Source organism: Chlorocebus sabaeus, chromosome 20 (genome assembly GCF_047675955.1).
Source record: "Chlorocebus sabaeus isolate Y175 chromosome 20, mChlSab1.0.hap1, whole genome shotgun sequence".
Classification (NCBI taxonomy): Eukaryota; Metazoa; Chordata; class Mammalia; order Primates; family Cercopithecidae; genus Chlorocebus; species Chlorocebus sabaeus.
In genome coordinates this window covers 31350927-31376638 of record NC_132923.1, presented here as the reverse complement: position 1 = coordinate 31376638, position 25712 = coordinate 31350927, and the positions used below count along the sequence as shown (strand labels likewise).

The window sequence follows — 25712 nt, the reverse complement described above, 5'->3', positions numbered from 1 at the left end:
GAGAAATAATTATATTCACGTTCACAGGATTATCTTGGTTTAAAGTTTTAATGATGAATTTCATAGTGAATGTAAAAATTACCAATATATGAACATCAATAATTATGAAAGAATATCTTGATAGTCTAAAAGAAATTTTATGTAAACATATAATTTCTACAGTATTTTATAGACCTGTAGAAAACAAACAGTAACAGAAAAAATAAATTATAACTTATTTTACAATCAGTTTTATTTTATGATTAATTTATAAATTCAAAATTATTCTTATTTGTATATTTTAAGCCCTTTCTTTTTTATAAAACTATAGAATTGTAAAAACTTTGCCACAAAACTTAAATAATTTTAATTATAATGCAAAATACATCTTCAAGGAGTAAATCATGCTGTGTATACTTACAAAGTCTCTTTCCATGTTAACTACATAATCACAAGATAATTAAAATAAGTTATATTCAATAAATTAGAGTTACCAGTCACAAGAAACTCTTAAATTTACTAATAAGAAGTGTTCACTTTTTACTTAGTAATCATGGGTCACAAAATTCTCAAACCATGGAATATTACATTTTTTACTGTTAATATAGAAAATAACATATTTGCACAAATCCTAAAGTATTGATCATGAATTATTGTCAAAATGTAATACAATACAGTAATAATAACTGATGTGATGATCTACATATGAAGTAAACATTTGTTTTTACCTCATAACAAGTCTCCTTGTTTTATTCATTATTTCTAGTCAGTGAGAATGTGAGCAATTATAGCCACAAATATATTCCTTATTTTTTGAATGCATTTTGTGCAATTTGAAGGCTTTATTATATGGTTGGCTGCATCCCCACCCAAATCTCATCTTGAATTGTGACTCCCACAATTCCCACATGTAATGGGAGGAACCTAGTAGGATGTAATTGAATTATGGGGAGAAGTCTTTCTCATGCTGTTCTTATGATAGTGAATAAGTCTCATGAAATCTGATGGTTTTAAAAATAGGACTTTCCCCACACAAGCTCTCTCTCTGCCTACTGCCTTCCATGGAAGACGTGACTTGCTCCTCCTTACCTTCCACAATGATTGTGAGGACTCACGTGACTTGCTCCTCCTTACCTTCCACAATGATTGTGAGGACTCACCAGCCATGTGGGATTGTAAGCGATTAAACCTCTTTCTTTTGTAAATTGCCCAATCTCAAGTGAGTCTTTATCAGCTGCATGAAGACAGACTAACACAGTAAATTGATAGCAGTAGAGTGTGGTGTTGCTGAAAATATACCTAAAAATGTAGAAGTGACATTAGAGCTGGGTAATTGGCAGAGGTTGGAAGAGTTTGGAGGACTTAGAACATAGAAAAAATTGGGAAAGTTTGGAACTTTCTAGAGATTGTTGAATGGCTTTGACCAAAATGTTGATAATGATATGGACAATGAAATCTAGGCAGATGGTCTCTGATGGAGATTAGGAACTTGTTGGGAACTGGAGCAAAGCAAGTCTTCTTATGTTTTTGCAAAGAGACTGGCAGCATTTTTCCACTGCCCTAGAGATTTGTGGAACTTTGAACTTGAAAGAGATGATTTAGGGTATCTGGCAGAAAAAAGAAAATTACTCAGTAGCAAAGCATTCAAAAGGTGACCTGAGTGTGGTTAAAGACATTCAGTTTTTAAAGGGAAGCAGAGCATAAAAGTTTTGAAAATTTGCAGCCTGAAAATGTGATAGAAAAGAAAAGCAATCCCGTTTTCTGAGGAGAAATTCAAACTGACTGTAGAAATTTGCAAAAGTAAGGAGGACCTGAATGTGTATCACCAAGACAATGGGGAAATTTCTTCAGAGTATGTCAGAGACCTTTGTGGCAGCCACTCCCATCACAGGCCTGGAGGTTTAGAAAGAAAAATTTGATTTTGTCAATGAAACCCAGGGCTGCCCTGCTCTGTGTAGCCTAGGACTTGGTGCTATGCATCCCAGCCACTCCTGCCATGACTAAACGGGGCCAAGGTACAGCTTGGTCTGTTGCTTCAGAGAGTGGAAGCCCCAGGCCTTGGCAACTTCCATAAAGGGTTGAGCCCGCAGGTGCTCAGAGTCAAGAATTGATGTTTGGGAACCTCTGCCTAGATTTCAGAAGATGTATGGAAACGCCTGGATGTCCAGACAGAAATTTGCTGTAGGGGTGGGGCCCTCATGGAGAACCTCTGCTAGGGCAGTGAAGAAGAGAATTGTAGGGTCAGAGCCCCCACACAGAGTCCCTACTGGGACACAACCTAGTGAAGCTATGAGAAGGCGGCCACCATCCTCCAGACCCCAAAATAGTAGATTAACTGACAGCTTGCATCCTGTGCCTGGAAAAGCCACAGACACTCAACACCAGTGCATGAGAGCAGCCAAAAGGAGGGCTATACCCTGCAAAGCCAGAGGGGTGGAGCTGTTCAAGGCCATGGGAGCCCACCTCTTGTACTAGTGTTACCTGAATGTGAGAAATGGAATCAAAGGAGATCATTTTGGAGCTTTAAGATTTGACTGACCTTCTGGATTTGGACTTGCATCGGGCCTATAGCCCCTTTGTTTTGGCCAATTTCTTCCATTTGGAATGATTGTATTAAACCAATGCCTGTACCTCCATTGTATCTAGGATGTAACTAACTTGCTTTTGATTTTAGAGGCTCATAAGTGAAAGGTGCTTGCATTGTATTAGATAAGGCTTTGAACAGTGGACTTTTGAGATAATGATGAAATGAGTTAAGATGTTAGGGGACTGTTATAAAGGCAAGATAAATTTTGAAATGTTAATACATGAGATTTGGGGTGGGGGGGCAAAATGATATTATTTGGCTATGTCCCCACCCAAGTCTCATCTTGAATTGTAACTCCCACAATTCTCACGTGTTATGGGAGGAACCCGATGGGAGGTAATTGAATCATGGGGACAGGTTTTCTTCCTGTTGTTCTCATGTAAGAGGTGACTTGGTCTTCCTTGCCTTCCACCACGATTATGAAGCCTCACCAGCTATGATTATGAAGCCTCAACAGCTATGAACTGTAAGTCCACAAGAAAGACTTGAAATCTTTCTTTTGTAAATTGCTCAGTCTTGGATACCTCTTTATCAGTAGAGTTAAAGCAAATTAATACAATTCAACTCTTTATGTTTTATGGAAATATGTTGAGGGCTTTTATATTATTAATTATGTAAGTGATATCTCTTGTTACATACCTAAGGTTAGTTTATTTATTGTTTTGTTATTGTCATTATTGCCATGTTTATAGTGGAAGGCATATCTTTATTTCACTGTCCCCCAACACCTTTTATTATTCTCTCATTTACATGTAGACAGTTTGTCATTATTCAAGACTTATACCTTGCTCTTTCAGAATGTTATGAAGAAGCCAATTTATTTTCTCATTATATAACTTAGTATTCCACATAACTTAATATTCCACCATACCATGTTTGTAGGTGTGCAAATATCTTCTGGAGTTGACTGTGTTAAATTGTTCAATATGAACAACCTCCAAGCAGCTTGATTCCTATTGGCTATCTCAGACCATGCTGGTAATCCAGTGTCTTTTACCCTTTCTCGCTCTTTTTTTTTTTTTTTTTTTTTTTTTGCCACCTCGACGTTCAAAGAGATAACTTTATTCAGAAACTATATTATTTGAACTGTTTGTCAAATTTCTTGTGTCTCCCTATAACAAGTAGGTCCCATGTTTATACCAATATCTGACTTTTACGCAATACACATTTCAGATAATTCCTACCATTTAAGAAATGATATAGGTAGCAAATTTCTCTCAATTGTTCTGGAATAATCCCTTTTGAATGTACATTACACAAGATGAATCTCTCTAACATATAGAAGCAATCATGACTTCAGGTGATTCCCTGTTTTAGTTAATGATTTTCATGTAACTTGTAAGTACTGTTATTTAGTATTCTAGGTCATTTCCATTAAAATGAAGCTCTTTTCTTTTTATGAGTCCTTTCTATACAGATTTTTTACCTTTAAGTGGTGTTTATTTTCCAAAATTTTGCTTGAGGATGATTAAAAATTTTTTTTCTTATGTATATAAATTATAGTCAAAGCACTTAGGACAATATCTAAAGCATACTAAGAAATCAATATGATAGTCATGATGACTGTTACTTCTCTTTTTGTACATTGAGTAAGAATCAAGAATTAAAGTCAGTTTTGTGGAGAAGACATCAACAAGGTAGAAGAATAGGAGGTTTTTGCTTTTCTCTCCTCCCACTGGTGCACCAAATAAACATCAACACTGGGATCAATTCCCTCTGAGAGAAATCCAGATATGAATTGGGAGACTCTTACTCACTAAACCACTGAGAATATAGCTGAGACAGAACAGACCACAATAACCACAACGTGGAGCAAACTGCCTTGCAATCAGGAGAGAATTCACAACTTCCAAGTTTTCCCTAAGACGGGAGAATTTTGACTCTTAAATCACCTAGTTCTGGGAGCAGATTGAGTTCAGCCTTCAGGAGTCCTCTCAGACAACAGAGAACAAAAACATGGTTTTAAATGGGGATAAGAGTAGCTCCAACAGCTACTTCCTCCAGTTTGTCACAGAACAAACAGACTACTCTTTCAGAGAGAAACTGAGAGCTGGGTGTTTTTGTCTGACGTTCTAACTTTCCCAGATGCTGCTGATGGGTCAGGCCATGAATTGACCCACTTATGGGAACTGACAGAGGAGGCAATTGGTAGCTGCCTTAAGGATGCTGAACAGGTTTGTGTGTACTTCCTATCACTTGTCCCTCAGGTTTACACCAGAGATAGACCTTATCCTCCGACTCACCTGCCTGTCTCTAAAAGCAGTTAGGAGCTACCATTTACTATGCCCTTGGGGGTGACAAACAACAAAGTAATGAGTTGAATCTGCAGTCTGAATTGGAATGAAGACATTTTTCACACACCTGCTCCCTGATTTAGAGCAAGTGGGAGGTAAACTCCAGATTCCACCTTTTCCCCAAGGATAGAAGTGATTGAAACACACATCTAACACCTAGCTTTTCCATCTACATTTTAAGGCAATGGCTTCTACTTCCCCCGTCTCATGGCACAGATGGATCTGAGCACATCCTAGTTTCCTGGAGGCCACTAAGAACAAAGATAGTAGGTTTGGCAAGGACAAATAATTAAAAGGCACCTAGAATTTCTGGCAAGGTTTATTTTATTTATTTATTTTTTGAGATGAAGTCTTGCTCCGCCACCCAGGCTGGAGTGCAGTGGAGCAATCTCAACTCACTGCAACCTTTGCCTCCCAGGTTCAAGCAATTCTCCTGCCTCCTCCCAAGTAGCTGGGATACAGGCATGCACCACCACATCTGGCTGATTTTTGTACTTTTAGTATAGACAGGGTTTCACTAGATTGGCCAGGTTGGTCTCAAACTCCTGACCTCAGGTGATCTGCCTGCTTCGGCCTCCCAAAGTGCTAGGATTACAGGTATGAGCCACTGAACCTGGCTGATTTATTATTTCCCTAAGGCCAGTCTGTTAAGACTGGGAGAGAAGAGGAGACCGTCTTACCTAAGGTATGGAAATCAACACAGAGAGTCCAGAAAAGTGAAGAAACAAAGGAATACATTTTAAACAAAATAACAAAAGAAATCTCCAGAAATCAATTCTCATGAAATGGAGATTTACCTGAGAGAGACTATAAAATAACAATCATGAAGATATTGATGACAGCACAGCAAAGTGTGAACAAAGTAAGGATTTTACTTGTGAGATAGAAATATATATAAATATAGTTGTTGTTTTTTTGTTTTTGTTTGTTTGTTTGTTTGTTTTCTGATGGAGTCTTGCTCTGTTGCCCAGGCTGGAGTACAGTGGCACCATCTCGAGAGGCTCACTGCAAGCTCCGCCTCCTGAGTTCATGCCATTCTCCTGCCTCAGCCTCCCAAGTCCCTGGGATTACAGGCGACCCCAACCATGCCCAGCTAATTTTTTGTATTTTTAGTAGAGAAGAGGTTTCACCATGTTAGCCAGGATGGTCTTGATCCCCTGACCTCGTGATCTGCCTGCCTTGGCCTCCCAAAGTGCTGGGATTACAGGCATGAGCCACTGTGCCTGTCCAAGATAGAAAATATTTTTTTTTAAGTGAAAACTGAAAATTATAAAGCTGAAGAACACAATAACTGAAATGAAATATTCAATAGAGTGGTTCCATAAGAATTTAGATCAAGGGAAAGAAAGGATTAATAAACTTGAAGACAAATTATTGAAATTCATCTAGTCAGAGGAACAAACAAATAATGATAAGCAGTAAGGATAGCTTAAGGGACATATGGGACGGCCATCAAACTGTCTAATTTACACATTTTATGGGAGTTCAAGAAAGAAAAAGGGACAGAAAGTGTATTAAAAGATATAATGGCTGGAAAATTTTCAAACATGGAGAAATATATAGAAATGCATATACAGTAAGCCTAAAGGATACCACATATTTGGTGTCCTTGAATTTCTCACATTAGAAATCCAAAAAGATCCAAACCAAGGCACATTACTACAATACTGTTAACATGTCCATACTACCCGATGTGATATACAGATTTAATACAATTTCTATCAAAATTCCAATGATATTTTTCACAGAAATATAAAAAAATCTAAAATTTATATGTAATAACAAAATGTCTTTAATTGACAATAAATCATAAGAAAGAAAGACAAAGTTGGAGGCATCACACTTCCTGAGTTTAATTTGTATTACATTGCTATTGCAATCATAGAAGCGTAATAAAGGCACAAAACCGGACACAAAGATCAATGGAACACAATAGAGATATCAGAGAAAATAAACCCAAGCATATGAAGTCAATTATGTTTTAACAGGGGAACCAAGAATATATGATTGGGAAAACATGTTTTTTTGTTTTTGTTTTTTTTCAATAAAGGGAACTGAGAAAACTGTATATCTATATGCAAAAGAATGAAATTGGGCCCGAAATTGGGCCCTTAGCCTACAGTATTGTAAAACAACCAAATAGATTAAAGACATAAACACAAGATGCAAAATCATAAATCTCTTAGAAGAAAAACTTTTTGGGATTGACTGCGACAATTACATATATATATATATCACACTAAAGCCTCAAGCAACAACAACAACAAATAAGCAGTTAGGACTGTATCACACTAAATTGCTTCTGTACGGCAAAAGAAACAATCAATACAACATAAAGGCCAGCTACACATTGAGAGAAAATATTTCCAAAGCGTATATCTGATAAGGGATTAAGATTCAAAATATATAAGGAACTCACAAATCTCAATATAAGCAAATAAATAAGTAACCCAAATAAAAATGAGGAAATGTTCTAAATAGACTTTATTTCAAAGATGTAAAACTGTCCAACAAGTAAGTGAAAAGGTGCTCAACATCACTAATTACCACAGGAATGTAAATCAAAATCACAATGAAATATTCTCTCACACCTGCTAAAAGAGCCACTATCAAAAAGATGAGAAGTAATAAGTGTTGGTGAGAGTGTGAAGAAAATAGAACCCTTTAATGATGTTGATGGGAATGTAAAATGTTACAGTCATTAGGGAAAATGGTATTATTTCCTCAAAAATTAAAAATAGAATTACTGTATGATCCAACAATCTGTCCTCTGGGTAAGTACCTAATGAAATAACCACTGGTCAAGATATCTGCATTCTCACATTCATTGCAGCATTATTCACAACAGCCAAGAAATAAAAACAACCTAAGTATCTATAGATGAATGACTGGAATAAGAAATTGTGTTGAAATATATATATAATACATATATAAAATATATGTGTATATATATATTACATACAATTGAATATTTTTCAGCCAACAAATAAAAGGAAATCTTGCCATGTGTGACAAGCTGAATAAACCTGGAAGACATTATACTAAGTGAAATAAGCCAGACACAGAAAATAAAATAGTTGTGATTTCGCTTATAATATGCAATCTAAAAATGTTGAAAACATAGAAACTGAGATTAGAATGGTGTTTACCAGGGGCAGGGGGTGAGGACATTGAGGGTGGAGGTGAAAATGAGGAAATGTAGGTAATAGTTTACAAAGTTGCAATTATGTAGAATAAATAAATCTGGAGATCAAATGCACTGCATGATGATTTTTGCTAATAATATTATATGTTTTATTGGAAATCTGCTGAGAATAGGTTTCAAGTGCTCCTATCACAGAGACAAAAAAAAGGTAAGTATGTAAGGAGATGGACAGGATTATTTATTTGACTCTAGTAGTCATTTCACTGTATACATGCATTTTAAAACATCATGTTATACGTCTTTTATATATAATTTTTAAAAAGTCAATTTTGTCTATCTCTAAAAGCAAGGTTTTCTCTTTCACATATTATTGCCACCAAGTTATAAAATAGCAATATAGTAAAAAGTTTTGCCATTTTCATTGCTTTCTAAATATTTAATTTCTAGGCTAAATGATGTGCATAATTTGACATTACACTGTGATGAATCCTCTTAAGGTATGTTCCATTTTTTAATTAGTAGCATACTTTAAAGGTGATTATTTTATCCTGAATAACTATAACAAACACTTCAATCTCACTAAACATTGCTATGCTTTAGCACAGTTTAATTTTCAGTTATACTAATGCACAAATTTAAATGAGCACAAATAATTTTAATAAAACTAGTGCCGGCTAGATTCTTAAAGATAAAAGAATTTGGCAATTAATTATATTGAAAAAATTTTTCCTTATATCACCCAGCTTTTGTGTATCTGATCCTCTAAAATCTGTAACTGTTATAACTAAATGAGAATCCACACTAGTTAGTGACTATTTGGGATAATTTGCATTCATTTTAATATATTAACACTTCAAAACTAACATCTAATTTTCAGAAAGAAGCCTTATAATGTGAATGTAACATTATTGCAGCAGGCTGAATTAATTAGCTCTTGTGATATTTCCCTAGAGTTTTTCTTTTACACCTTTCTGAAGAGAGTTATGCTTTTTTGATTTTCAGTTCCATAGGGATCAAAATAACTCCCAAATAATTTCTTCTCATTTTTTCAATGAACAAATTATCAATAGGTGTTGAATTATGAGTTTAATAAATTATGAAAATGATGTGCACACAGAGACTGTTTAAAGACCTTTTAGAATTCGCTTTTTTATTTTTCAAAAAAGAAGGCCATAGAAAGTTTTCTAAATATTAAAAAATTTAAAAATATTGAAAACTTTATTATTCAATTTTTAAGTCTTAAATTTTTCATTATTTGCAATCAATGCTTGTCACCACTGGCCATCAGAGAAATGCAAATCAAAACCACACTGAGATACTATCTCACACCAGTTAGAATGGCAATCATTAAAAAGTCAGGAAACAACAGGTGCTGGAGAGGATGTGGAGAAATAGGAACACTTTTACACTGTTGGTGGGATTGTAAACCAGTTCAAGCATTGTGGAAAACAGTATAGTGATTCCTCAAGGATCTGAAACTAGAACTACCATATGACCCAGCCATCGCATTACTCGGTATATACCCAAAGGATTATAAATCATGCTGCTATAAAGACACATGCACACGTATGTTTATTGCGGCACTATTCACAATAGCAAAGACTTGGAATCAACCCAAATGTCCATCAATGGCAGACTGGATTAAGAAAATGTGGCACATATACACCATGGAATACTACACAGCCATAAAAAAAGGATGAGTTTGTGTCCTTTGTAGGGACATGGGTGCAGCTGGAAACCATCATTCTCAGCAAACTATCGCAAGAACAGAAAACCAAACACCACATATTCTCACTCATAGGTGGGAATTGAACAAAGAGATCACCTGGACATGGGAAGGGGAACATCACACACTGGGGACTATTATGGGGAGGGGGAAAGGGGGAGGGATGGCATTGGGAGTTATAACAGATGTAAATGGTGAGTTGATGGGTGCTAATGAGTTGATGGGTGCAGCACACCAACATGGCACATGTATACATATGTAACAAACCTGCACATTGTGCACATGTACCCTAGAACTTAAAGTATAGTAAAAAAAAAAAAAAAAGGAAAGAAAAAAAAGAAAGTATCTTCTTGATAAAAAGAGAAAGTACTTTTTGTTGTCTTTTAGGATTGGTTATTAAATAAAATTGTATATTTTATTTAAGATGCAATAAAACAGTTGGCTTTATTACATCAAGCCTTCAATGCCTTTTAACGAAAACATTCAGTCCACAAGTATGATACACTTTTGGTCTTTTGCAGCAGAATTGAACAATTATGCACATATAATCTCGACCAGAACTGGTGAAAGCTGTCACTACTGTCACTAGCTTCCTTATTTGAAAGATGTCCTCTGACATCTCTGGGTCTGAATGTCCTTCCTTGCAAAATAGGCATAATAGTAGCACTTGCCTCATTAGAATACTGTAAACAATAAATGTTTAAAATGTGTAAGTCTTTTACAACAGTGTATAAAGTGTAAACACTTGAAAAAAATTAGCTATTATTATTTGGGGGAGGAGTACACTTTGCATAATGGCTGACATTCAGATATTAAGTGATGTGATATCTATAGAATGTAGACTGTATTTTGATTAGTTTGTGCTCAAATCAAAAGTAATTTTTAAATTTTTTAAATTATACTTTAAGTTCTGGGATAGATGTGCAGAACATGCAGGTCTGTTACAGAGAGTTTTACGGTAATATTTATATCTTAAATAGTTTTACCTATACTGAAATATCTCTTAATTATTCCTCTGAATGTGCACTCATTAAAAGCAGATATTGGATCTTTTCCATTGTTACATTCCAATGCTTACACACTGCATAACATGTAGCAAATATTCAATTCATATTTTATAATAAATAATTATACAGGTACATGTTTCTCAATTTTTAACCAAAAACGATAGGGATCTATTCTGTGGTTGGCCATTAAATATAGTAAAACAATTGTAATTAAAATAATTAACTACAGAACATTTTAATTTTTTTTTCATTGCACACAGATCACATAAAATTCTAAAATCTGATGTGATACAGGAACAAAGAGCTAATTAGCAAAACATTTCCATAAAAACCTGATTCTGCTTTTTTAACTATACTAACCTGATAAGGGGAAATTTTGTTGTGTAGATCAAATTCATTATTGCTATTTATTCTTCCAAAGTTATCTCTATTATCTTAAGATTATCTCAACAGAAAGGGTTGAAACTAAATAGAGATAAGTCTACAGGACAATAATTTTCAAATCTGTTACAATTATTTATAGTAATCACAGTTTTTATAGTATGAAATCAGTTAATGTTAATATAGTAAAATTTATCTTAAACAATTATATGGTTTTCAGAGTCTCAAATACCTATCCAATTAGGGTTAACATTTGTTCTTTTGTGAATAAATATGCTAAAAATTGCACTTTCAGTCAAATAAACATTGTGATGTTCTATTCTGATTATTAGTTCAAGCTAAAGATTAATTTAAATAATTGCATGATTTGATCAAAAGGACATTTCCAAAATATCCCTCATTAAATGTATTAATATGATAAATTCATTTGATTAGTATAGGGATGTATTTAATATTATATTTGTAAATTAAATATAATCACAGCATGATTCATCTTTTGTGTGCTAGTTAAATTTGCTAGTAACTAGCAGATAAAATCGGAAAAAAACCATCTTAAAAATGTATTTATTCCTCAATGTTGTTGATATTAGACTTGTAATACGTGGCATACATTCATTAACTCTACCTTATATTTTCATGACTATACTCATGGTTTAGTGGAAAAGAATTCTTCAGGCAAAACATTTGCCAACCAAGGAAATTAATCTTTATAAAAATAATCAATATTCATAAATTATGTTTTAATTAAAAACTCAACCATAAGCTAACACAAATGTTTTAAGTCATTCTAATGTAAAAAAAAAAAAAAAAAAAAAAAAAAAAAAAAAAAAAAAAAAAAAGTAGAAAATGTTCCCAATAAGGGAGAATTGGTTAAAAATAAAAATAAGACCAAAACTACACACATAAAAGTAAAAACACTTAATAAATGTTCATTCGTTAGAGAGATGCTTTGCTGTGACCCACCCCTCACCTATATTGGTGAAAAATATACTTCTGTAGCTATAATTAGATCAATGTGTTCCTTTTGTAATCTATTCTCTAGAAAACCAACGGACTTGTTTTTCCAAAACAAAAATCCAAAGAATATCACTGCCCTGCTCACAGTCTCTGGATAGCTCATCATTGTGAGTAATATAACATCTTAGAATTCTCTGCTCCAGAGCGGTAAGAATATCTTCATTCTCTTGATATTCGGCAGTCCTTTCATGATTGTTCTGTGTTTCGGCTACCTCTCCTGTCTATTCATGTTCTCTGATCGGGACCAAAACTTCACTGCCTTTCCCTTAACCAGAAGAGCTACATAAAGAGTCTAAGAGGCTTGTCTATCAAACTACAATGTCATCTCTATGCTCAATTTGTGCCCTGCATATATTATACCATATTTTACCTGTCGGTTTATGTGTCTATCTTCATGGATCATTAATCCCTCAAGATCAGGCCAAAACCCTTATTCACATTTAAATCGGCCAACTTTAGCACAGTCCTGAACACATACAAATTATACTTTCCCCATTTATATTTGTACAAAATTGAGCCAATTCTAAGCTTTTCCGAGGTTCTCCTTTAGGTAAAATATGATCTTAACTTTATTTTCTGTCACAAAATGATTTGGGGTTGTTGCTTTTTTAAAAAATTAAACTTCATATGCAAAATAACCACTTTCCTTCCTGGAAACATGTAATAACTATTGAATAAACATTAGTTACTATTATTTTACTTAACTTTCATTAAGTATTAATAATAAGAATGATACCAATGTCAGAGAATAAGGAATTATAAGAATATGATACAAATTAAGAAAACTATAGCATATCTTTTTTTTTGAGACTGAGTCTCTGTTGCCAGGCTGGAGTGCAGTGGCGTAATCTGGGCTCACTACAACCTCCGCCTCCTGGGTTCAAGCGATTCCACTGCCTCAGCCTCCCGAGTAGCTGGGACTACAGGTGTTCACTACCACGCCCAGTTAATTTTTTGTGTTTTAGTAGAGACAGGGTTTCACCATGTTGGCCAGGCTGGTCTCGATCTCCTGACCTCATGATCCGCCCACCTCGGCCTCCCAAAGTGCCGGGATTACAGGCGTGAGTCACCACGCCTGGCCTAGCATATCTTTAAAAGATGAAAAATACAAATCCAGACTGAGTAAATTTTGCGTTAATTAAAATGGAGAACAGAGGATACATTCTAGAAGTTTTAAGGACAGACTTTCCATATGTAACACATGCTCCTATTCAGAGCTTTATGCTTACTATCTCTTCTGATGAACATGTTGTCCTCAGCTATCTGTGTGGCTTATCGCCACACTTTATTCAGTTTTGGGTATACATACACACCACCATACATATACACATCAAAATCTAAAAATTACAAAATAAAGAATAAGAAATATTCAAACATATAATACATATCCACATAATATGATGACTAAGAGCATTCCAAAATTGATAAAAGGTGCATTTCTTTTTACAAAAAGCTCAGAAAATTAGGATAAACATTAAGAAATCTGCACTAAAACACATAGAAATTAAGTAGTAAAAAAAAAAATCTTAAAATCATACAGAAAGAAAAATTAATAATTATATTTAAAGATTAACTATACAATAGCAGCTCTCTAAATCAAGTAAATAGAATCAAATTTGATGTTTTTCTGGCATACTTAATGTGTTGAAATTAATAACAAAACATACTAGTCTAGAATTCTATACCCAATGCAAATATTCTGTAGAAGTAAACATAGAAATGAATTGAGGGATATAGAATTTGAAAAAAAAAAAAATTGTGTCTAGTAGGGTGACATTAAAAAATAAAAGTAAGTTTTTTTTTTTTTACTTTATAAACAAAAATATGAAGATGTATAAGGGAATAGCAAGCACTGAAAAGAGTATGCATGCATTTGTAAATACTCATACATAAATTTGTGCATTTTAAAGCATATATTTAATTAAAAGCATTGCAGTAAAATACAAATGGCAGGAAAGATAGGCACAGAGTTCTTAAAATTACAAGTCTCCAACCGTCCATATAAATAATGCAACACAGTTGAACACCAAATTGAGGCTTAGCCCAAGAGGGTTCTTGGCTTTACCCAGGAAAGGATTCAAAGGTGCGTAAGTGGTTTTAGGCAACAGTCTTTTATTGGACATTACTTCCTCTTTTGGATCAGGCCTAACTCATAGGCAATATATCCAAAATTGACAATTCATGGGCTCTTGCTAATTGTGTGTATACTCCCTTATATCTACTTTCAATTACTTGCAAAATCAGGGCTGGGTCAATGAAAATTGAGGGGTGGGTTATTTAGAACTTTCTAGGAAAAGAGTGACAATTCATCCTGTCTGGACCAGATCGAGATATTGTTTTGGTCAGCAGGGTTGTGACCAGAAAGTGAGTCCTGTCAATCTCCTATGCCACAAATAATACTATTTTTTATTATACTGTTGTTAGGTGACAGATGTGCTTTTTTCTAATCTGCCATATAACCATTAAAAATGGTAAAATATTTTACCACTAGTATGTTAATGGAATACAAATTAGAATACCAATTTTTTTTCTTAATTGAAAAGTAAGTAAAAATGAAGACAGGCATGTAAAAATAGGTTGGACGATCATGAAATAAATATTGAAAGAATAAATACAAACACAAATATGCCAGTAACTAATTTAAATATCAATGCACTGAATAATATAATTAAATATCTAAGATTGTCAGAATTACTTTTAAAAACCCTCAATATTGCTTATGAGACACTTTAAATATAGAACACGGAAGGATTTACTCTAAAATGATAAAAAAAGATTTTAAAATATTACCAAAAATCCTACTTAGGGAGTGTTTTAATATCAGACAAATTGTACTTTAAAGCAAGAAGCATTTCCAGAGGTAAATAGGAATATTTTATAATTAAAAGTGGATCAATTTGATAGGCAGATATGACAATCCTAATTGGACCTAGCATGGCTTCAAAATATATAAACAAAAATTGACAGCACAAAGAGAAGAAATAGAAAGTTGCTATCATTTTGTGGGTTTTAATAAAAGATTTTAATATAAAAGGTACAGGAAAAATGTCTACTGACATGGATATCATGGACAACAAAGTTAATAAACATCACCTAATTGACATAGACAGTACATTGCACCAAACAATGAAAGTTTACATGTTAAAATGTAATGTCAGTATGGAAATGTGATAGAATAAGCAAGAGAGCCTCAAAAAAATTCAAAATACTTAAATCATTTGGAATAGTTCTATGACCACAATAGAAATAATACAGGAAAAGGTAACTTAAAAAGCCTTATTCCTAAAGCAACTAGAGAACTTTCATATAACTCACTTTTGAAGGAAGAAATCAAAATTGTAGAGGTGTTTGAAACTGAAAACTAATGACTGAACAGCACACCAAAATTTGGTTAATTTGACCAAACCAGTGCATTAACAAGAAATACATAGTCTTGAATTCATATACTAAAAAAAGGTAAAAATATGTTATTGAATTTCAGTCTTATTAAGTTAAAAATTACTGTAAGAAACAAACAAGAAATGTAAAATAGAAAAAAATTATTAAATAAGAGAGCAAAGTCAATGGAATGAGAAAAACATCCTAAAATTTAAAAAAAAAAAAAACAGATTTAGCTTTGTGAAGAAATTAATGGAACACCCTAACAATAATTATAAAAGAAAAAAAGAGGAAAGGCAAGTTGTCTACATTAGATAATGGAAAAGGAACATTGCAATAGAATTAAAAGTCTTTAAAGGACACTAAAAAGATGGTATAAATAAACTTACATAAATACTTTGGACAATATACCAGAATTCAAATTCAAGATTTGTCAACGTTTAAAAAATGAAAACTACACAGTGATTAACTTTGATACTTGAGATACATTAGGGCATAGATTAAATACCACCAATAATAATTAATAGAATAATTCATTTTGGCCCTAGCTATATAATATAGAAAAGAAACATATGGATTAAAATATTTGGAGGATCACACACACACAGATGACAGTATAAAGTTAATATAGTTCAATGATTTAGGGACAGCTAAATCACACTGGCGACATTACAAACTCGTTTTTTGAAAAACTGGCTCATGAACTACGAAAAAACAAAAAGCCTGATAGTTAAAGAGGTAGATAAAGAGCAATGCAAGGCATAGGAATGGCATGCTTCAAAGTGTAAGAAAATGGATGTTATTAACATGTATCTTGGTAAAATTGTTGGACGTCCACCAGCTTATATATATTTCCTATGAAATAAATCATGCTTATGTCACTTCTCAGAACGCCTTTTCCTGAACAATGTCATACATCCAAGAAACATAAATGAGTTCTCCAACTGAAAAACACCACATATCACACCAGGAGATAAGAATGGAGGTATAAGCAGGGTCCAAATCACTGAAGACTTAGCATATAAGAATTTTATTTAGGATAAGCTTCTGCTGACATAATCTAAACATGAGTCTAATATTATTCTATTTGTAATTTAGAAGCAGCAGTAAGGGATTAGTAAGAGTGACATATTAGAAGAGGAAAATCCTGGAAGCAAAACCATTTGTGGGGTTCTTCCTTAATTTTATGAGCATCATGTTGAGAACTTGGTAAAATTAAGAACACAGTGATGAAGATGGGCAGTTCCTCTGTTCCACTGATGTTTAGAAAATATAGTGGATAGATCCGATGATTATATATGTTAATAAGAAGATTTAAGAATAAAATATATTCTAGGTTTGTCCTTTGGAAACCCACAAAACTATTACAGGATCTTAACTTTCTGCATGATATTTTTCTACATGGGATGAGAGCACAGAAATATATTTTTATTTTGCTTTTTGAAAAGAATTTCAGAATTCACACTCAAATACTAATGAGGTTCTAAGTGTTCCTGAAATAAAGCAAACAGCGAAAGATGTGCACTGCATATGACTACTCATTAATAAACATCTTTGTCGAATATTCTTTCTAAATACTGCTAGAATTTGATGTTAACTCAGTAAAATGGAGACTCTATGATCCATAATTTACACCTAATTAGTGTAATCTTTTTTTCAGTCCTGTGATTTAATTATAAATGCTTAGTCCAGTGAAATAAATATTGTTTTTTTGTCATTGTTGTTCAGTTAAAATCAACAAGCTTCTTGATAGATATAGATTACCAATACAAGCTTATTACTTTATAATTACTCTAAAGTTAGTGCAGCAAACAGAAGCCACTAGATCTTGACTAAGTGCAATAACAAAAGGTTTTCTAAAACTTATTTTTGATAATCTGTTCACTGGAAATCAAGGTTTATTCAGGTTACATAAATGTGTTTTTCATTTCTCTTGAGAAATATAAGCTTATTGAATAAAGTATTATAGTATTAATACATACACTTAATGAAATTTAAAGCATTTTCACTAAATCTGTCTCTAGTTATCCAAAGCCTTTTTGTATTTGAGAGCACTTGTCAAAATTAAATCTTTAAAATGCTAAATTCTTCTAGTCTACTGCCATACCACGCTGAACGCACCCAGTCTCGTCTGATCTAGTGTTTAATTTATATTTATTATTTTAATTCAGATTAAAATGTCATGAGAGGCAGAATATTGATGCTGATCTATTAACATTTTTATATGATTTCTTCTCAACAATATAGCATGTATCAAATCATGTGAAATCGTCAAATATTAGCATATATTTTACATATTTATCTACAAAAAACATTCTCTTGTGGAAGTTAAAAATTAAAGATATTCAGATTAAAATTGGTATAACTGACTATTCACTTGAAAGTTTAATTCAAATAATGGAAATCTTTAAAAGAAAATTGAATCAAATGAAACATAGTATTTAGACAAGATATTGAATTTTTTCAATTAAGCTAGAATATAGTCATGTCAGCAATAATAGTAACAAATAGACAATAAGCAAAATATTTACTAACTGGATAACGCACAACTAAGAGCCTGTACACATATTTTTACACAGGAGCACACAACACGTACACATCAAATGTAGCTTATGAACACTGATTCATACAGCCTTTTCCCAACTTTATAGCCTAAGCTTCTATGAGCCCACGCTACTTGTTCATAAATTTGTTTTGATGTTTAAAGTAGCAGTTTAATTGAGTAGATTTATTGTAAACTGGGGATATTCTCCAAGCATCATAGACAATGCAGGATGGTTGCTCAATTTGATTCACTGATAATTCTAGTGTTCATTATCTACTAGTTTCCTCAGAGCAGGTGGCATCCTCAAACTACATAAAATAAACAATTATAAAAGGAAAGTCAGGATATATGGAATTGAGCAGGTCTGGCTTACCAATTCATTTGACATCCTCTCTTCATTTACCTATAAAAATAAATATGACATTTCTTAGTACAGAAAACACATCTGAAAAATTAATTCTTTTCAGTTTAGTTGTGTGTCAGCTAATGAAAAAAATAATAGAAAATTAATTGTTTAGATGGTACATTTATTGAGCATATGAGATTAATGGAGTTTGAGACCTCCCTGAGAGATTCATAGAAACTACAGCCTAAATCACAATTTGGAGCCAGGTATTTGGTTTGTACGTATAAGATGCGCGACACATTTTTATATATAAAAATTTCAATGCCAGTGCTGTAGTATTAACACTTCTGCTAAGTTTTGGTGATTAAATTAGAAAGCACTTCTTTGGGCAACTAGAACAATAAACTTAATTGATAATGCTTAATTAAAGTTTATTTTTTTAATATCAAGAAGTCTATAGGTGGCTACTTACAGTGTTTTAGTAACTCAACAATATCTTTGCAAATGACTTCAGTTTGTATTACTGGTGTTGGTAAAACGTATGTTAAAATGTCAAGCCTCATAGCATTTAAGTTGGGAGTGAAATGTGTTTGGTTGTGCCACTATATCAGTTTCTTTCACTGGTACGGCAAAAGTTTTCCAAGATAACCCTCGTCTTTCTAGAAGACTTCCTTTTACATGTCATTGGTTAAAAATAGGTTGCAGGTTTTATAGTTACTTTCAGCAGCAAGTAACAAAAAGAAAAAATACTAAAATCTTAATTGGCATAGGTCAATCATGATGTGATCACTATTATGAACCTGGTGTTGGCCAAACATATCTACTTTCCTTCAGCAAAAAAATTAGGAAAACTGGGCTAACATTTTTGTTCAGCAGTGATCTATTGCAGAATAAAATTCAATGCTAGAAAATATATATCTTAAACATTTATATAATAAACAATATATTTTTAATAAGATACATTTGTTGATGGTTTTTAGTTGGACATATAAAAGAAAAATGTCTGAATAAAATGTAATAGGTTTCCGCGGTTTCTCATAATGTAAGAATCCATAGTTATTTTTAATTTTACACAATAAACAATAGAAAATTCACTTTTAGAAAACTTTACTACAGACTAACAGAGTGAAATTTTGATTATGAGGACTTTGTGAGTGACTTTTCAAACCAACTACTGAGAAGTTATTTCTGTTGACTTTTTCATTGAAATTTTCTTCATGATTCTAGAAATAGATATCATTAGGAAAGGTTTAGGAGTAGCATGCCTTAGTTATATCACTCTACTTTATGCTATTTTCCACTATTTACTTAAATGAATTGACTGTATAGATAAATTAACATAGACAGGAATTGGAAATGAAAATAGCCTATTTTTAAATATATGGCCATAGGGAATAATCCCAGTTAAGAAACCAAGCTATAATGCTTAAACTAATTCTCCAATCATATAAAGCAAGTTGAATGAAATAATTAATTTTGAGTCAATCTCTGGTATATATGTAGTAGAATATCACATAAAAGTTTCATTATTCATTAGGCATAGATGCATTAATACAGATACACCAAGACCATAGAACCAGCGATAATCACTTGGCAAACAGGTTAAGAAATAGTCAACTGAGGCTAACTCAGTTCTATGCATGCCAGTTTACAACAAGCATTCTTAGCTATGAACTGCCCTTAACTGATTTTCTGTTGGGTTTACTTTTCTTTTTTTCTTAACATTTTGGCACTTCAGGTCATCCTTCTCATCTAGAGTTATTCTGGTTCACTGAACCACAATGAAGAAGTATTTCCACCACCCAATGCGATTTTGATTCTTTTTATAACTAGTTTAATCTTCCAGATTGCTATTAAGCTATTTTATTTGCAGGGCATATGGATCTTTCATAATTTATTTCAAACCTGGAAATCTTTTTTCCTTTTTCTTCTATTCTAATTAATTTTTCTCTTTCTCTTACTCTATCTCTACTTATATTTTGTCTTTTTCCATTAAAAATAATTAAAGCTTGGGCATATGGTGCTGCAAGAACTGGCTCCAGAGTCCTTATGCTGGCTGCCCTCACAGCTCCCAGCCTGGTGACAGGATCTACCCTGATCTGAGAATGACCACCTCTCCATATGAGTGGCTGAAATTGGTGTTAGTGCCCATGGGTCAGTGTAAAATGACTGTGATCCCCACAGTGGCCACTTTGTGGCCTTCAAGTTCCTAATGAGAACTCACATTAGAGTTCTCATTAGAAATCACTCCCATAATACGATCACCTCCCACCAAGTCCCTCCTTCAATATATGGGGATTACAGTTTGACATGAGATTTGGGTGGGGACACAGAGCCAAATCATATAATCAGCTGAGACCATCAAGGATCTGATGCACAAGTTTCAAAGAGACCTAGATTTTCTTCATTTCCATTGCATTGTTCACTGATATCTGAAGCCAGAGAACATTCCAGTGACAAGTGGTGGCACAGTCAAGCTGGCTGACTTGGTCTGGCCAGCATCTATAGCTACCAGATGGTGTTTATACCTGTGGTTGTTACACCCTTGTACTGTGCTCATGAGGTTCTTCTGCAGTCTACACAGGCAACATCTGTGGACTTGTGAAGTATTGGATGTGTCTTCGCAGAGATGTTTCCTCAAAAGCCTCTCTTCTGTGGAAACTCTAAAGCTGAAAAGTTGGGCAAAATTTTTGACCTGATTGGGCTGCCTCTATAGGATGACTGGCCCTAAGATGTGTCTCTACCGCATGTAGACTTTCTCCACAGAGGGCCTCATCCAGTAGAGTCCGTGGTGCCCGAGATGGAGCACAACTGCTGCTGGAAATGTTATTTTGTCCTACATAAGCAAATCTCTTCCTTCCCAGCTCTGGAGCACTTTTATTTACATAAGACTCAGAGTGTGCAATGGAGTGGCTGCTACAGAAGGACTAGAAGCTTCCATTTCCCTTATTCTGGACACCTGAGTGGTGAGAACCCCACTGAGAAGGCAATCACTGCCTTCATATCTGAGGCTCTGGAGACACCTCCTGAAACTTTTTACAGATAATATTTTGCTGCCTTGATAACATTATCCTTCTACCCTTCCATTTGAGGCTTCTCCTTCTCCTCCCACCCTGTTTCCTTATACTAGAGGGTATGTACCCTCTTATCCCTTTCTGTACCTTGATATTGGGATCTTTTCTTATACAGGAAAAATAAAGCAAAACAAAGAAAAAAAAACAATTCAACAATTTTTATTTCTGCTAGTAGGTTTAAAATACTAGCGGTCCTTGCAAAAACTGCATTTTGGTTCTGGTATAATTTGTGAATCCCTGGTGTTTGAATTTGCAAATTATCTGTTTATAGTTGCTATGATTATGGTATTGCACTTTGCATATGAACACAGAAAGCAGAAGTCAACCCACAGAACTTGAGGGTTAAATGAAAGTTTTTTTAAATGATGTTCATAAGTGATTGTGTTAAAATTATCTTCTAGGGGAAAAGTGAATTATAACATTCATTTTCCAGTTATTTCTTGTTACTCTCAAGCATGACAGTGTAAAATTGTTCAAATAGGATTGATTTTATATGTGATCTAGTTTCATTCCATTGGAGACATGCTGAATTTAAAATATTAGGTAGTAAAGACAGTAAAGTACTGAATTTATCTAGCTTGCTAATACGGAAGCAGGGCTCTCTACTGGATAGATGTAGAGAAAAGATGAGATTCATCTACCCAAGCACTACCAATATAAAAGCTGCAGTGGTTCAATTATGAGAAAAAAAGGTGAATTTCTTTCTTAGTCTACATTCACATTAAATCAGCTAAAAATATTTGAACATTTAAATAAATGTAATTTGATTATTGAGTTTAAGTGTGACTTTTCTGGGATATTTAATAGACTTTTCTTTTCTAATGCAAGTGATTAGACTCCTATCTCTTCATAAACAGAACCACAAAATCTTAGGGCTGAAAGACATAGGTGAGGTCATCTAAAATGATTGTTTTTCAAAAGGAGTCATTAACATTTATAAGATTAATTGACTTTCACACAGTCTCATGCCTAAATGGTGGCAAAGCTGCAGCAATAACCTAGGTACTGTTATTTCTAGAATTTGAAATTTTATTTTCAAAGTTTAAAATTAAAATAATATATTTGAGGCGGGGCGCGGTGGCTCATGCCTGTAATCCCAGCACTTTCGGAGGCCAAGACAGGCGGATCATAAGGTCAGGAGATTGAGACCATCTTGGCTAACATGGTGAAAACCCGTCTCTACTAAAAATATTTTTTAAAAAAATTAGCTGGGCGTGGTGGCGGGTGCCTGTAGTCCCAGCTACTCAGGAGGCTGAGGCAGGAGAATGGCATGAACCCGGGAGGCGGAGCTTGCAATGAGCCGAGATGGCGCCACTGCACTCCAGCCTGGGCGACAGAGCGAGACTCTGTCTCAAAAAAAAAGAAAAAAGAAAAAAGAAAAAATACATATATTTATTATGAAATAACTGTGAGATGACTTATTGTATATTGCATTACATATCATAGGGCATGATAATAGTTCAATTATTATCACTATAACTTACAACATTAATCTCATATCGAATGAAAAGTTTTGATGTAAGTATTAAAGAGAACATATTTGGTGTTTATTTGAAGAAAGAATTGTAACTGGAGAATACCAAATGGGCTAATTGTTACAAACCTGAAAATGTGAGTTTAATACAGTAACTTAACAAAAATCCTGAAAAAAGTAATAGGGCCTAACTTAAGCAGTGGAAAAGAAAAAGAAGTATATTGATAAAAATATTTTAAGAAATTAGAATTGTAACATCTAGGAATGCTTAAATATTATGGATAAACAGAAAGTTATAGATGATTCTCAACAAGTGAATCAGAATGGAGGATGAAGGAGGATAATTTTTGAAGACACCAAAATGATGAGTTTAAACCCATTAATTTTCAGGTACTTGTGGCATATCCCTTTAATCAGTTATTTATGATTTTTAATGTTTAGATAATACAGCAGACATATGATCTGGGTTTTATATATCAACTTTGATGTTAGCATGACGTCAGCAGCAGCCCATCTGGAGTGGCTGCTGCCATGATGCAGGCTGCAGTGGGGGAGGCATGGCTTGGGATGTACCCTCCACAGAGAAGGCAGGAGCCAAGAACAGGTGGAAGCCCTGCCCTCTTCCAAGTTGTAAAGGCAGGAGCCCCATCCTCTTGGGCATAGTTGCAGCCACCCAGCTCAGCTGCAGACCTTGGCATCTCTGCACTCTTGAGGGGCTGGGAACGCCTCTAACCCCCACAGGCTTGGAAGTGCCTCCTGCCACTGCCTGGCTTCTCCCTGTTCCCAGGGCCAGCTCCAATTTTAGAGCAAAGTTGTGGCTGACCCGAGGTGCTGTCATGACCTAACCAGGTGTGCACATGCTTGGGGCAGCACTGACACCCCAGTCCCCTGCTGCCTCAGTCTCCTCTGGACTTTGGGCACCGGCAAGCATGGGAGGGAGGCTAAGGGGGCGCTAAGGGCAGGTCTGTGCATGCCTGCAGGCACCTCTCAGCAGAAACAGCCTGGGTGCAGTGGGCACTGTGGATGTCAGGGAAATGATGTCAGAAAGCAGAAAGGCTCCTGGGTAGAAAGGGGCAGGTCTCCAGTGAAACCCCACCTTCAGGCCAGGGATGGCCTGAGAGGCCTGGGGGCTGGGTTGCCAGCTCCATGGACCTGAGTGAGAAAATACGGTGCTTTTTCTATGTGTCCATGATCCAATCAGCATGCACTTCCTTCCCTCTGAAGCCCATAACAGCCCCAGACTCAGCCAGACTTGGGCAGACAATGGTATGACCTGCCTGTGGATAGGAGCTACCCACTGTTTGTCGTTGGTCTTTTCTCTGCTGAGAGCTGGATACTTGACACAATGACCTGCATGCAGAAAGGAGCTGCTCACTGCAGTTCTCCTCTGCCCCGTTTTGTTGTTGAATAAAGCACCTCTTCATCTTGTGGGTCTCCTCTGCCCTGTTCTGTCACTCAATATAGCACCTAATTCTTCCTAGACATGGGACAAGAACTTAGAACCTGTTGAATGACAGGACTGAAAGAGCTGTAACACAAAGAGGTCTTAAACAATCCCCTTGCTCGCCATGTTGTGGCAACAAGAAGGAGAGGAGAGAGAAAGATAGAAGAGCTATGGCCCTTCAGGGAGCCCAGACCTGGAAATTCCCTGAGCCAGGGTTGTAACACCCTCTTTGGGGCTCTGCAGTTCCTGGTTCCTCCAAGCTTCCAGATGCTTCCACTAGCAGTACACCTAGTCCAGCTGAAGTCTCACAGGGAGCCGGCACCCATACTGGCACCTGGAGTTGCCCATGCCAGTGCCTGGAACTGCCTGCCCTGCCACATCCAGTGTGCCTGGTTGTGTGCAGTGGCCAGAACCCCCACTTGCTTGCTTGCTCACACACCCCTCACTGCTCCTCACCTGGCTTGCCCTTGGCAGGCATGTGATCCAGGCTGGTAGCATGTGCAGAGCACAGCCTGCCAGGCAAAGTTGGCAGAATGAGCCCAGTGGGCCCAAGCAGAACTCAGGAAAAGATGCCACCAGCCAGTGAGGTTTCTGGCTGGAAAAGTGACACACCAAGGATCCTGTGACAATCACTGTTTCACAAGAGTGAGTACATAGAGAGGCTTTGTTTGTGAAGAAAACACAAGGAATCCTAGGAAATATCAAATAGATAGAGCCTGAGAAAACAGAAAAGGAGGCTGAGATTAAAAAGAAACAAAGATACAGAAGAAAATTCAGAGAGCCAAGATGGTACAAATGTTTTAAGTGGTGATGTGTTTCCCCATTATCAATAAGCAGGAAAAGATGAAGAAGAATAATAGAATATGAGTGACCTGGTGAATGGCTCACGCCTGTAATCCCAACATTTTGGGAGGCAGAGGAAGTCGGATCACCTGAGGTCAGGAGTTTGAGACCAGCCTGGCCAACATGGTGAAACCCTGTCTCTATGAAAAATTAAAAAAAAAAAAAAAAAATTAGCTGAGTGTGGTGGTATGCGCCTGTAGTCCCAGCTCCTCAGGAGACAGACACATGAGAATCGCTTGAACCCAGGAGGCGGAGGTTGCAGTGAGCCAAGATTGCACCACTGCACTCCATCCTGGGTGACAAAGGGAGACTCCATCTCAGGAAAAAAAAAAAAAAAAAAAAGGAAATAAGTAATAGTTTCCTACTACCTCTAAAATTATATCAATAGGATATGGGAGTTTGTTGTTTTATTTTAATTTTTATATGTATTTAACACCATTGAAGATTTCGAGATTTTTGAATGTGAGTCTCT

The 25712-nt window shown here is 35.1% G+C and overlaps 1 pseudogene; it reads left to right on the top strand.

The window, feature by feature from the left end:
- The first annotated feature begins 20765 nt into the window (after positions 1-20765).
- On the top strand, positions 20766-21451 carry LOC119624157 (cyclin-dependent kinase 4 pseudogene; annotated as a pseudogene).
- The last annotated feature ends 4261 nt before the right edge of the window (positions 21452-25712 follow it).